Here is a 12351-nt window from a genome sequence, read left to right on the forward strand (position 1 = left end):
GGGTTGTCTTTTTTGGCCGAAAAATATGGGGACCCAAAAATGGGTTTTGGGTTTTTCCATTTTGTTCATATTTGGTTGTATGATGAAATTCACAATCTAAGCCTTGACCTTGTGTTTGGTTGGATGTTTGGTTGATTTGTAATTATTTATTAGGTTTGTAATAATATTTATTCATTTGGTTATGTAATTTATTTTATATTTGGTATGTAAAATAGATTAGGTTGTATTTTCATTTTCTAGAGAAAAATGTATTAGGATATATTTTTGTAACAAGATGAAGATACAAGATGGTGACAAGCAAGATCACAAGGAGGAAGCATTTGGATGCATGATTTAGTAGGAGATTTTGGAATCTCCAAATTTGTGTTTGTCCCCATTGACCAGTGACATTTGTTTTCGGCTAAACAAATATCTACCAAATTGGCTTGATTGTTAACATATTTTTTGCATGCTTGGTTGTTTTTTGATTGTATTATATGTTTGTATGCTACAAGTTTATCTTACATTATTAACAACATGCAAAGGATAAAACCCTTAATTTAATTGGTTAAATTAGAAATGGCAAAAAGGATTTTAATAATTGGTTATTAAAACATAATAACATGGTTTATTTTCAAGTAATAAAATTAGTTTTATTACATGACATGAAAATGGATTTCACGTGTACCACACACTAAATGCATGTTAGTGTATGGTATAAAAGTTTTCTTAAACTAGAAATAATGAAAACTTAAAATCCCTTTTACTTTCTAGGTTAACAAGTTTAACGCCATCATTTTGTGTGACACTTAGGAATATTAGGGAACTCATGATGGAATAAAGGTCACCTAACCGTTATGAGCAAACTAATATGATTAAGGTGAATTTCGCATGCTTGTGGGATAAAGGTCACCTAACCACTTGTGTGTTAAATTTACACATCTATACAAGTAGGACGACTTAATTTGGGAATCATGAACTTAGGGTCACCGAAGCATGAGGAACAAATAGGTGTTGATGGGATAAATATGCCATGCAAAAGGATTGCATGATCCTGTACCTTAGAAGTTGCAAAAGGATTGAAATTGTCATATAAATGACTAACTAGCTAAATCAAAATAACGGGATAAAGGTCACCTAACTGGAATTTGGTTTACCGTTGGTTTCTAAATTTTAATATATCAATTGGATTTAAAAGGGTATTGATTGTTAAATTAAAAATTGATACTTAAACAAACTTTATTAAATTTTGTAGATGGCTGCCAATAATAACAACATTCCAAACGTAGCAATCAACTTTTATAACCTATCATTGAGGTCCTTACTCGAAAAGGAAAAACTCAACCATACGAATTTCATGGATTGGTATTGCAATCTAAGAATTGTCATCAAGCTTGAGGATAGAGCGTATGTGTTGGAAGACCCCATTCCCGATCAACCCGAGGAGGATGATGTCGAGGGTATGGCATGTTGGGAGAAATATTGCGCCGATTAGGTGCAAGTTTCTTGCCTTATGCTTGGGACCATGATCCCCGAACTCCAAAAGGACTTTGAGAATCATGGAGCATACGAGATGATCACTCAGTTGAAGGAGATGTTCCTTCAACAAGCTTGTATTGAGCATTTCAAAACGGTTCGAGCGATTCATGCTTTTCGAATGGACGACTCCCAATCCGTCTCATCCTATGTTCTTAAGTTGAAAAGCCTAATTGATCGATTGCACCGTCTAAACTGTAACGTGTCTAATGAATTAGCCACAGACCTTATCCTCAACTCTTTGTCAAAAAGGTTTGATGTAATGACCCCGAAATTTTCGACTAATTTTAAACCAAACTCTCTATACGATTTAATATTTTTGACGCGATAAAAAAAGTCTGTTAGGTTAAGTCTCAAAATTTTTTTAACTGTTTCATATATGCAATTGATCTTCGACCACTCCCGACGATTCACGAACATTTGTGTGTAAATATATTTATATATATATATATATATATATATATATATATATATATATATATATATATATATATATATATATATATGAATTTTATACATAAGTAATATTATATATATATATATATATTGTAATATATAAAATTTATAAATATTAAATATATGTTATTATATGATATATATTATATAATTAGTAAATATAATATAATTAATTAATTGTAATATTAATATAGTAAATGTAATTACAAGTTAAAAAAAAAAAATAATAATAATAATAATAATAATAATAATTGTTATACTAATATTACTAATTACTTTCATTATGATTATCAATATTAATATTAATATTAAAATTAGTATTATTAATATTATTATTTTCAATATATAACATATAGATATTAAGTTTGATATATATAAATTGTTATAGTATCATTATAATTAATATTATTATTAATAATAATATTGTTATAAATTTTATAGTTATTATTATGATTATCCTTAATAATAATAATATTATTACTATTATATTATTATAAATTAGAATTATTAATTATAATGTTAAGAGTATTATTATTATAGTTAAATTTATTAATTAATAAGATTAATTATGATATATAAATACAAATATATATACAGATATATAAAAATATATATATATATATATATATATATATATATATATATATATATATATATATATATATATATATATATATATATATATATATATATATATATATATATATATATATATATATATATATATATATATATATATATATATATACAGATATATTATATGAATCGGTATTAAAATCACGGAATTATATACGGAATTATACAAACACAGAATCAAAATCAGATTCACGATACAATCATACTGTGTTTAATTTGTTCTTCCTGTCTCAAATTCGTACAAATAAAATATTCAATCTTAAGAACAAAACAAATTCAGTTGCACATCACAATCTGCTTTTATTTTTTTTCTTCTTCTTTTCTCTATTTTTGTTCTTCTCCTGCTCATGATTCTTCCTGTCTGCAATTGATACCAGACGAATTCACAAAATACAACAAAATCAGTTAAGTGTCCAAATCAAATTCTTAATGCAATTAAACTGATCAAATCACTTTTAATAACTTTAATTATTCAATTACCAGCTAGCTATATATGATGCTATTCCTTACTGAAATTCGAATAGAGGAGGAGAAAAAAATAATCAAACAGACAGATACAAAATTTGTTAGCTGTCAATAACAGTTAAATCGTATAAATCAAATCTTAAAAGGGAAATAAAATATTACATAGCTCGTACCTCTATTTATTCTTCAAATTTTCAAAATCTTGAAATTGTATCAATCGTACATGTGACGACCCGGAAATTTTCGATCAAATTTAAACTTAATCTTTATCTGAATTCGACACGATAAGCAAAGTTGTAAAGTGAGTCTCAAGAATTTTTGAACTGTTTACATGGATTAAATAGACCTTTGACTATTACCGACGATTCACGAACAATTGTTTTAAATAAATGTGTATATACATACATATAAATATAAGTATATGTGTATATAGAATAGTAAGAAATAATAAAATAATAATTAATCAGTAGAATTAAATATATAAAATAAGATATAAACTAATTAAAATAAATCTATACATATATATGACTTCAACACATAATTGACATTATATGTAAATTGTAATAAATATAAAATATATAAATATTAACAATTCAAATATGATATAAGTATTACATAATATAAAGTTTAATGTATAAAATGTAATCACAAGTTAAAATATTATTTTGTTATTACTTTCATTATTATTATTAATGTTAATATTAATATTAATATTTGTATTTCTAATATGAAATTTGAAATGTATAAGTTGTTATATTATTATTATTAATATTATTATTATAATTAATAAATATTAATATCATTATAACTAGTATTATTATTAATATCATTATATTATTATCATTATTTCAAAATTTATTATCATTAGTAAACTTATCATTTTTATTATCATTATTTATACTATCATATTATTAGTATTATCTTTATCAAAATTATTATTATTATAAATTTCATTATTATAATTGATGGTAAAATTATAATAAATATTATGACTATTATCTTTGTAATTATCGTATTATTATAAGTAATAAAAATTAATATTTTTATCATGAATAATAATATTATTATTATTATTTTTACATTATAAATATTATGAAAATAATTATTATTAATATTATTGTAAATAATATTATTATAAATAAAATTAGTATTATTATTATAATTATCATAAATAATATTGTTATTAATTACATTAAGATTAATATGACTTATTATTATTATTATTATTATTATTATTATTATTATTATTATTATTATTATTATTATTATTATTATTATTATTACTCTTATTATTATTATAAATATTAAAATTATTATTAATTGTATTTGGATTATTATTAATATAATTATAAATATTAATAATAATTATATAGTTGATACGTACGATTTCAGGACCCAATTCAGTTTCCAATCACTTTCGTCCTGTTAAATTTGTTGACTTCAAATCATAAACTATTCAAAAATCTGTTGCACGTCGATATCTGCTTTATTTATTTTATTTTTTTCGTTGTTTTCTTCTTCTACTATACTTTAGCTGTCGAACCATTTTTTATTCTGTGTTATTGACAACCTCATTCCACTTTACACTCTCCATATCAATTACAATCACCTTTAACAGCTATTCACTGATGAATTACACAGAAAACCCATAACCACTGCTCGACACTCTGTTCTTGAACTCAGATGAACAAAACTTCGAATTCGAAACAATTTTCAAAAAGTAATAATGCAATTGTGTTGGAAATCCTTTAATGAATCTTTCTGCAAAATTCCAACTTCCAATTCTTTTTATTGAGAATGAATTTTAGAGTCAAAGTTCAAATTGAAAAAGTCAAACGAAGTGTTCATCCTAAAATTTGGATTCGTTTTAATGTTTATGGTCAAATTGATTATCCAGAAAGTTTATAGGCTTGATTTAGGATCTTTTTCATGAAGTAATCTAGGTTTAAAAACCTTCTAATTTCAAAATCTGATTTTTGAGTTCATCCTTAAATATTTCGAGAACCAGGATGCCTGTTTTAATTTTTCTTGTTACCTGCTAAATTACAATCAAAATTTTAAATCGTTTATGTACTAATTTCACATTTTAAAACAAAAAATTTATAACTTTGTTTGATTAATTGTAGCCCTGGTCAATTTAAATTTTGTAATATTTAAAAAAAAAATGAACAACTGCTATTTCTGTTTAATTAAATTTTTCCTGTTAAATTCAAATCACCAACAACGATCATATCTGTTTTTATTTTAATACCTAAACCCAATAAAAAAATCCCAAGTATGATTATAAAGTGACCTGGTCGATTTCCAATTTTGAAGAAGGAGGGAATTAGGGATAATTAATAGTACGGGTTATAAACAAATGGTTTCATAATTAATCAGAAAATGAGCAACAGCTCAACTGGTTAGGGTGAGTGTCGGGTGTGCGAGAGGTCACGGGTTCGAGCCTGGTTCAGGGCAATTTTTTTTATAAAGGCTATTAGAAGGTAGTTCTCCCCACAAAACTTTTATTATTATTATTATTGTTATTATTATTATTGTTATAATTATTATCATTATTATTATCATTATTTTCATTATTATTAGTATTAGTATTATAAATACTAGTATTATAAATTAACACTTGTTATTATTATTAAAGAAAGTAAATTATTACTAATATTATGATTACCAATATTATTATCATTATAAAGTATTTACATTTAGTATTATTATTATCATTATAACTAATATATATAGATATATTATAATTATTATCATGATTATAATAATTATTATTATCATAACTGTCAGTAACGGAAAAATTGATATTTTTACAAGTATTATTATTAATATCACTATACTTATTATTAATATAATTATAATTATTAATAGCATTATTACTTTATTTAGTAATATCAAGTATTATTATTAATATTATTTTTACCAAAATTAATATAGCTTTTGTATCATTATAATTACTATTAGTAACAAACAAATAGTGTATATATATATAAAACATATTTAATACATATAACATAACGAAAAAATAAATATATTCATATACAAGAAGAATATATGAGACATATATATATTATTAAACTTATTCAATTACGGTTGTGTGTATTAATAGATATACAATTGATATAGGTTCGTGAATTCGAGGCCAACCCTGCATTGTTCAGTATCGTCGTATGAATATTTTTACTACAAAATATTGTATTGTGAGTTTCATTTGCTCCCTTTTTAAAGGCTTTTGCAATATATATTTTTGGGACTGAGATTACATGCGCTACTTTTATAAATGTTTGACGAAATAGACACAAATAATCGAAACTACATTATATGTTGGATTATTGAACCGAATATGCCCCTTTAAGCTTGGTAGCCTAAGAATTAGTGTTTATTATAATTGCCACTAATTGACGCAAATCCTAAAGATAGATCTATGGGCACTAACAAGCCCCAGTCAGAGAATTTGAACGGCTTTAGTACTTCGATTTTATCATGTCCGAAGGATGTCCTGGAATGATGGGGATATTCTATATGCATCTTGTTAATGTTGGTTATCAGGTGTTTACCATATGAATGATCTATATCTCTATGGAAGAGATGTATATTTATGAGAAATGGAAATGAAAATCTTGTGGTATATAAAAATGATGGAAATGAATATTGATGATAAACTAATGAACTCACCAACCTTTTGGTTGACACTTTTAAGCATGTTTATTCTCAGGTATGAAAGAAATCTTCCGCTGTGCATTTGCTCATTTTAAAGATATTACTTGGAGTCATTCATGGCGTATTTCAAAAGACGTTGCATTCGAGTCGTTGAGTTCATCAAGAATATTATTAAGTCATTTATAGTTGGATATATTATGAAATGGTATGCATGCCGTCAACTTTCGATGTGATGAAAGTTTATCTTTTAAAAACGAATGCAATGTTTGTAAAATGTATCATTTAGAGGTCAAATACATCGCAATGAAATCAACTATTGTGAATCGTTTATAATCGGTATGAACGGGTCCTTTCAGTTGGTATCAGAGACGTAGTCATAGTGAACCCGGTATTGCATTAGTGTGTCTAACTAGTAGTTGTTAGGATGCATTAATGAGTCTGGACTTCGGCCTAGTATTTGTTAGGATACATTATTAAGTCTGGACTTGAATGAAATGCCCCGTTCCTATTAATTATAAACGTTTCATATTAATTGGTTTCGTTGCGAGGTTTTGACCTCTATATGAGACGTTTTTCAAATCTTGCATTCGTTTTTAAAAACAACCATAACCTTTATTATTGAATAAGGGTCTTAATGACATAATTTAGATTGTCTATCAAAGACAATATTCTCAAATAAATAAGCTTTTACACAACCCATTACAACATGATCAAATATATTACAACAAACACTCCGAATGCAAGTTTAAACAATATAAACAATTATGCCAACTCCAAATCTTGACCTTGGATTGGCATACGACAGCGGAAGCATTTTTAATATTCACCTGAGAATAAACATGCTTAAAATGTCAACAAAAATGTTGGTGAGTGATAGGTTTAATTTCTAATTAATAATCATAATATTTAATAAGCCACAAGATTTCATTTAATTAAATGCGCAGGATCATTACAACTGCAAAAATCATTCATACGATGAGTCGACTGGTAACCGACCTTAACATAGAGCACTTAAGATATCTGGCATCATATATTCCACTATTCAAATGTATGACAAGAACCCTTCGAAGTACTAAAGCATTTACACTATTCGAAAATGGGGGTCGTTGGTGCCCGTAGATCTACCTTTAGGATTCGCGTCAATTAGTATTTTTCACTAATTCTTAGGTTATCAAGCATAATAATAAGTACAGATATCCGGTATAACAAAACAATCGTAGAATGTAGTTTCATGAACTTGTGCTTATTTTGTAAAACATTTATAAATTTTGCATGTATTCTCATCCCAAAATAATTTAGATAGTAAAAATGGGACTATAACTCACTTGTGATGATTTCTGAATAGATGGTGGTAAAACTTGGCCTTTGACAAATTCACGAACCTAATAATAATATTCTTGTGTCAAGATATATATATATATATATATATATATATATATATATATATATATATATATATATATATATATATATATATAATTAATATTCCATACTTATGATACTTGTGATAATTTTAATTGTCCATTGTTGGTAGTCCAATGTTCGTAGTCCAATAGTCTAATAGTCCAACAGTATAAATATATATATAAATATAAATGCGTATATTGTGTTAGAATTCACTAACACTATAATATATTGTCTTAATATAATAAGACACATAATATGTATATTGTCTGAAGCAATCCGCGACCCATTGTATACATATCTCAGGCTCGATCACAACTCAAAGTATATAATATTTTGGAATCCACTTCGACCCACAGCTAACTCGAAATTACTGCCAATGGTGTCTTATAGTTCGTTCCAATAATATATATAGAAGAAATCAAAATGATATGTCAAAACGCTGTATACGGATCCACGGTGATCAAGTCATATATATATATATATATATATATATATATATATATATATATATATATATATATATATATATATATATATATATATATATATATATATATATATATATATATATGGTGCCTTACGATCTTTATTAAGACTATAATATATTATCGTAGAACTTAATCACGACTATTATAAATTATATTTCCATAAGTTCGGGAACAAAACATGTATAAATACATGTAGGATACAAGGTAAGTTAATTAGGATAAGGTTAGCATCAATTTTTATGAATCATGTCCGTAGCTAAAAATTAAGAAAAATATCTAATTTTGTTTTTCCCATAATTTCTTTGTTACAAATCCGTTTTGAGTGATTCGAGTTGCCATGATTTCGTATTGAACTCAAAATTATTAATCTTAATAGAAAAAGAATAGGTTTATAGTCAAAAATAAAGCTTAGGTGTCAAATAAGAGAAGATAGTCATATCCGTCGTAAGAACGACATCTTGATGACCCTTTTGAAAAACATACTTCCACTTAGAGTTTAACCATGGATTTTGGATATATTTCATATCCATATAAAATAAGATTTTTCACCATAGGAAATCTTTTATTTCAAAGCTTAAGATAGGTTTTTAAAATTAAACCCAAAACAGCCCCCGTTCGACTAAGACGGCGTATATTCGATTTTAAGGTGTTCTTCGTGTTTACAAGTTTTATATCCCTATGTTACTTGACATATAATCATAATACATGTGTTGAAGTATTTTAAAAGTCAAGTTAGAAGGATTAAGTTTATTTGCAAACAAGTTTAGAAATAATCTAAACTATGTTCTTGTTGTTATTAATTATAACTTAAAATAAGATAGCTATATGAATATGAATCGAACGAGATTTTGAACAAAGCTATTACCTCAACTTACTAGGGTAAAGCTACTGGAAAAGATAGTAAATAATATTTAGCTCAAAGGTAGATTTGATGGCTTGAAATTCTTGAAGTAGAATCATGGAATCAACAAAAGTTTCAAGTAAATCCGGTATTTTAATGGTATTTTAATAAATTTAGGTTGGTTTTAAAGGTACCTCAACTTACTATTGTATATATGGTATTTTAATGAATTTAGGTTGGTTTCAAACATATATAGGCAACTAGTCCTATCCGTGTAGTTTAGTTTGTTGGTAAATCCGGTTCGTTCCACAGGGAGACAGTGTTCAAATTATTTTTTTAATAGTCTTTGAGGTTAAACTTATTTAAAGGGGGTTTTGGATTAGGATTTTATAATACTATATAATAATAATAAAATATAACTTAATCCTAATTTAATTGAACTACTTATTAATTTATACGAATACATTATTAATAATTATTAACTTAAAAGTGAATTAATTGAAATTATACTAATAAGTTTATTACTAAATGATAATTAATAAAATAATAACTTTTAATAAAACTAATTGATTAGAATTTTGTTTTGAGCAATTATAATATAAATTTATTTAAATTAACTAAATAACATATTTTAATTAAATTAATATAAATTAATAGGAATTATAATAATTAACTAATTATAAACTAATTACTAATTATAAATTATTATCTTAAATACTAGTTATAAATTAATAACTTAAATATAATAATAAAATATTTAAAACCCTATATTTTAACCTAATTGCTACAGTACTCGTATTAATACTTATGCGTTTCGCGTAATGATATACGCGTTCCGCGTATGTTTTAAAACGTACGCGTATCGTATAGAATTATACACGATCCACGTATGTTATAGTCCAGGTGACAAACAGTGCTGGTACAGATTTGAATATTTTGATGTAATTTTTATATTTTAATGTGTAATAATAATAATAATAATACGTAAATAATAATAATAATAATTTTACAATAAATAAATGGGAATGGTTACTTAAATGTGTCACCTCTAGATCCATGGATTGTTTTAAGTTTAAGCTCGTATTAAAATGTTTAGTATAAAACTTATATTTTCCTTTCGAATAAATATAAGGTTTTAACTAACTAAATTAAATCTAATTTTCATTGGATTATATTTAGATAGTTAATAGTCCTTAAGTATTTAAATTGAGACCCAACCCAGTTTTGACCTTCGCCAAAACCCAAATCATAACGGTTTCCCTTTTTACAATTTCACTATTATATGACTCGTGATATTACCCAAACCACCGAACTTTATTTCTAATTTAGTGTTAGTAAATTATTCATAAATTCGTCTAGATCACTTTTAATGTTGAAGCTTAATTTATATAGATAAAAATAACTTTCGTTATTTTAATCTAACAAATTGAGTGACAGGGGTTAAATATCCAAATACATAATAATGGTTCTTTTAATTAGGCTCAATGTTAAAAATACTACAGTTACATTTTAATTTTTTTAAATGATAACAATCCATTTCACTAGGGGCTCTACATCTAAGCAAACACCAGGGAAATTTGGCTACTCATTATACTAGGGTAAACATGAAAATATAAATATACAAACATAATAATAACGATAAAAATTGATAACGATAATTTTAATGGGATATACTTACGAATATCTTCACTCTCATTTACTTTAAACGGTAGAAAATTATAATAACAACACCCCTTTAGCGCGTACAATAATACCCTTAATCACGAACAATACACCCTCAAAACTGGAACTATCCAAAATATTGAATCTTGAAACTGAAATTAATATTGGTACTTGAAAATAAAATACAGTAGCTAAAAAATGATGTAAATGTTGTTGTATATATTTTTGGAGCTGTATAAAATGTGTTCTCTATCTCTCCTTGTGTCCCTTATGGTGATAATAGTACTCCGTATTATAAGAGTTGAGATTTAAGTAGTAGGTCAAAAGGACTACCATTCATCTGTAAAGCCTGAAAAAGTAATACTAATATACTCAAAAGCAACCGTCCCATGTTCATTTCAGATCTGAAGCTGGATAGGAGATTACGCGTTTTGCGTAGACATCCACACGATTCTCGTAGGAACAAATTACTACGCGTTTCGCGTAGGTAAGTACGCGATACGCGTGAGAGTATTCGACAGTTTTCTAATTTTTATTTTTCGTTTGTTCTTTGTTGATCCCGTGTTGACGTATATCGACTTGGAACTTTTCAATTTGAGCTCTTTCTCTTCGATCATCTTGGACTTGCATTCGAGTAACGTTATCTTTGATATATATTTGGTTTAAATTCGTCGTTTATTATCATTTCTTCAAACTTCAAGCTAACGTTTACTTTTGTCGTTTTTCTCGTGAATTATGCATTTGAATGTCTTCGTTTCGGTAAAAGCTGATGAAATATAAATGATATTGCGTCAAAATATATGTATGTTTAAAGCAATATCAAAATACCCCACACTTGAACATTGCTTGTCCTCAAGCAATTACATCTTTTAAATAGAATCGGAACATTACATATTTTTCCATATCGAACATTAAATCACACAACACACGCTACACGAAATGAAACACACGCTATATGGAATAAGTTGGAAACACTACACAATATTTATTGGATCACACGCACACCACACGAAATGAAATTCTGATAACAGAAACAAAGTAGAAACTCGTGATTAAGATTTAAAAATTTGGATCCTTAGGGAAGATTGGACCTTGTGAAAACGTTTTATGATTTTATAAAATGGCATGCTAGTTTTTACACTAGACACGTTTTCCAGTTTTAACCTCAAATTCCGGTCGAGGGTATCTGAAAACCGAAGTCTCAGTCAGCGATTAGCAAGC

This window comes from Rutidosis leptorrhynchoides, chromosome 4, assembly GCF_046630445.1.
Source record: "Rutidosis leptorrhynchoides isolate AG116_Rl617_1_P2 chromosome 4, CSIRO_AGI_Rlap_v1, whole genome shotgun sequence".
In the NCBI taxonomy this organism is placed as follows: Eukaryota; Viridiplantae; Streptophyta; class Magnoliopsida; order Asterales; family Asteraceae; genus Rutidosis; species Rutidosis leptorrhynchoides.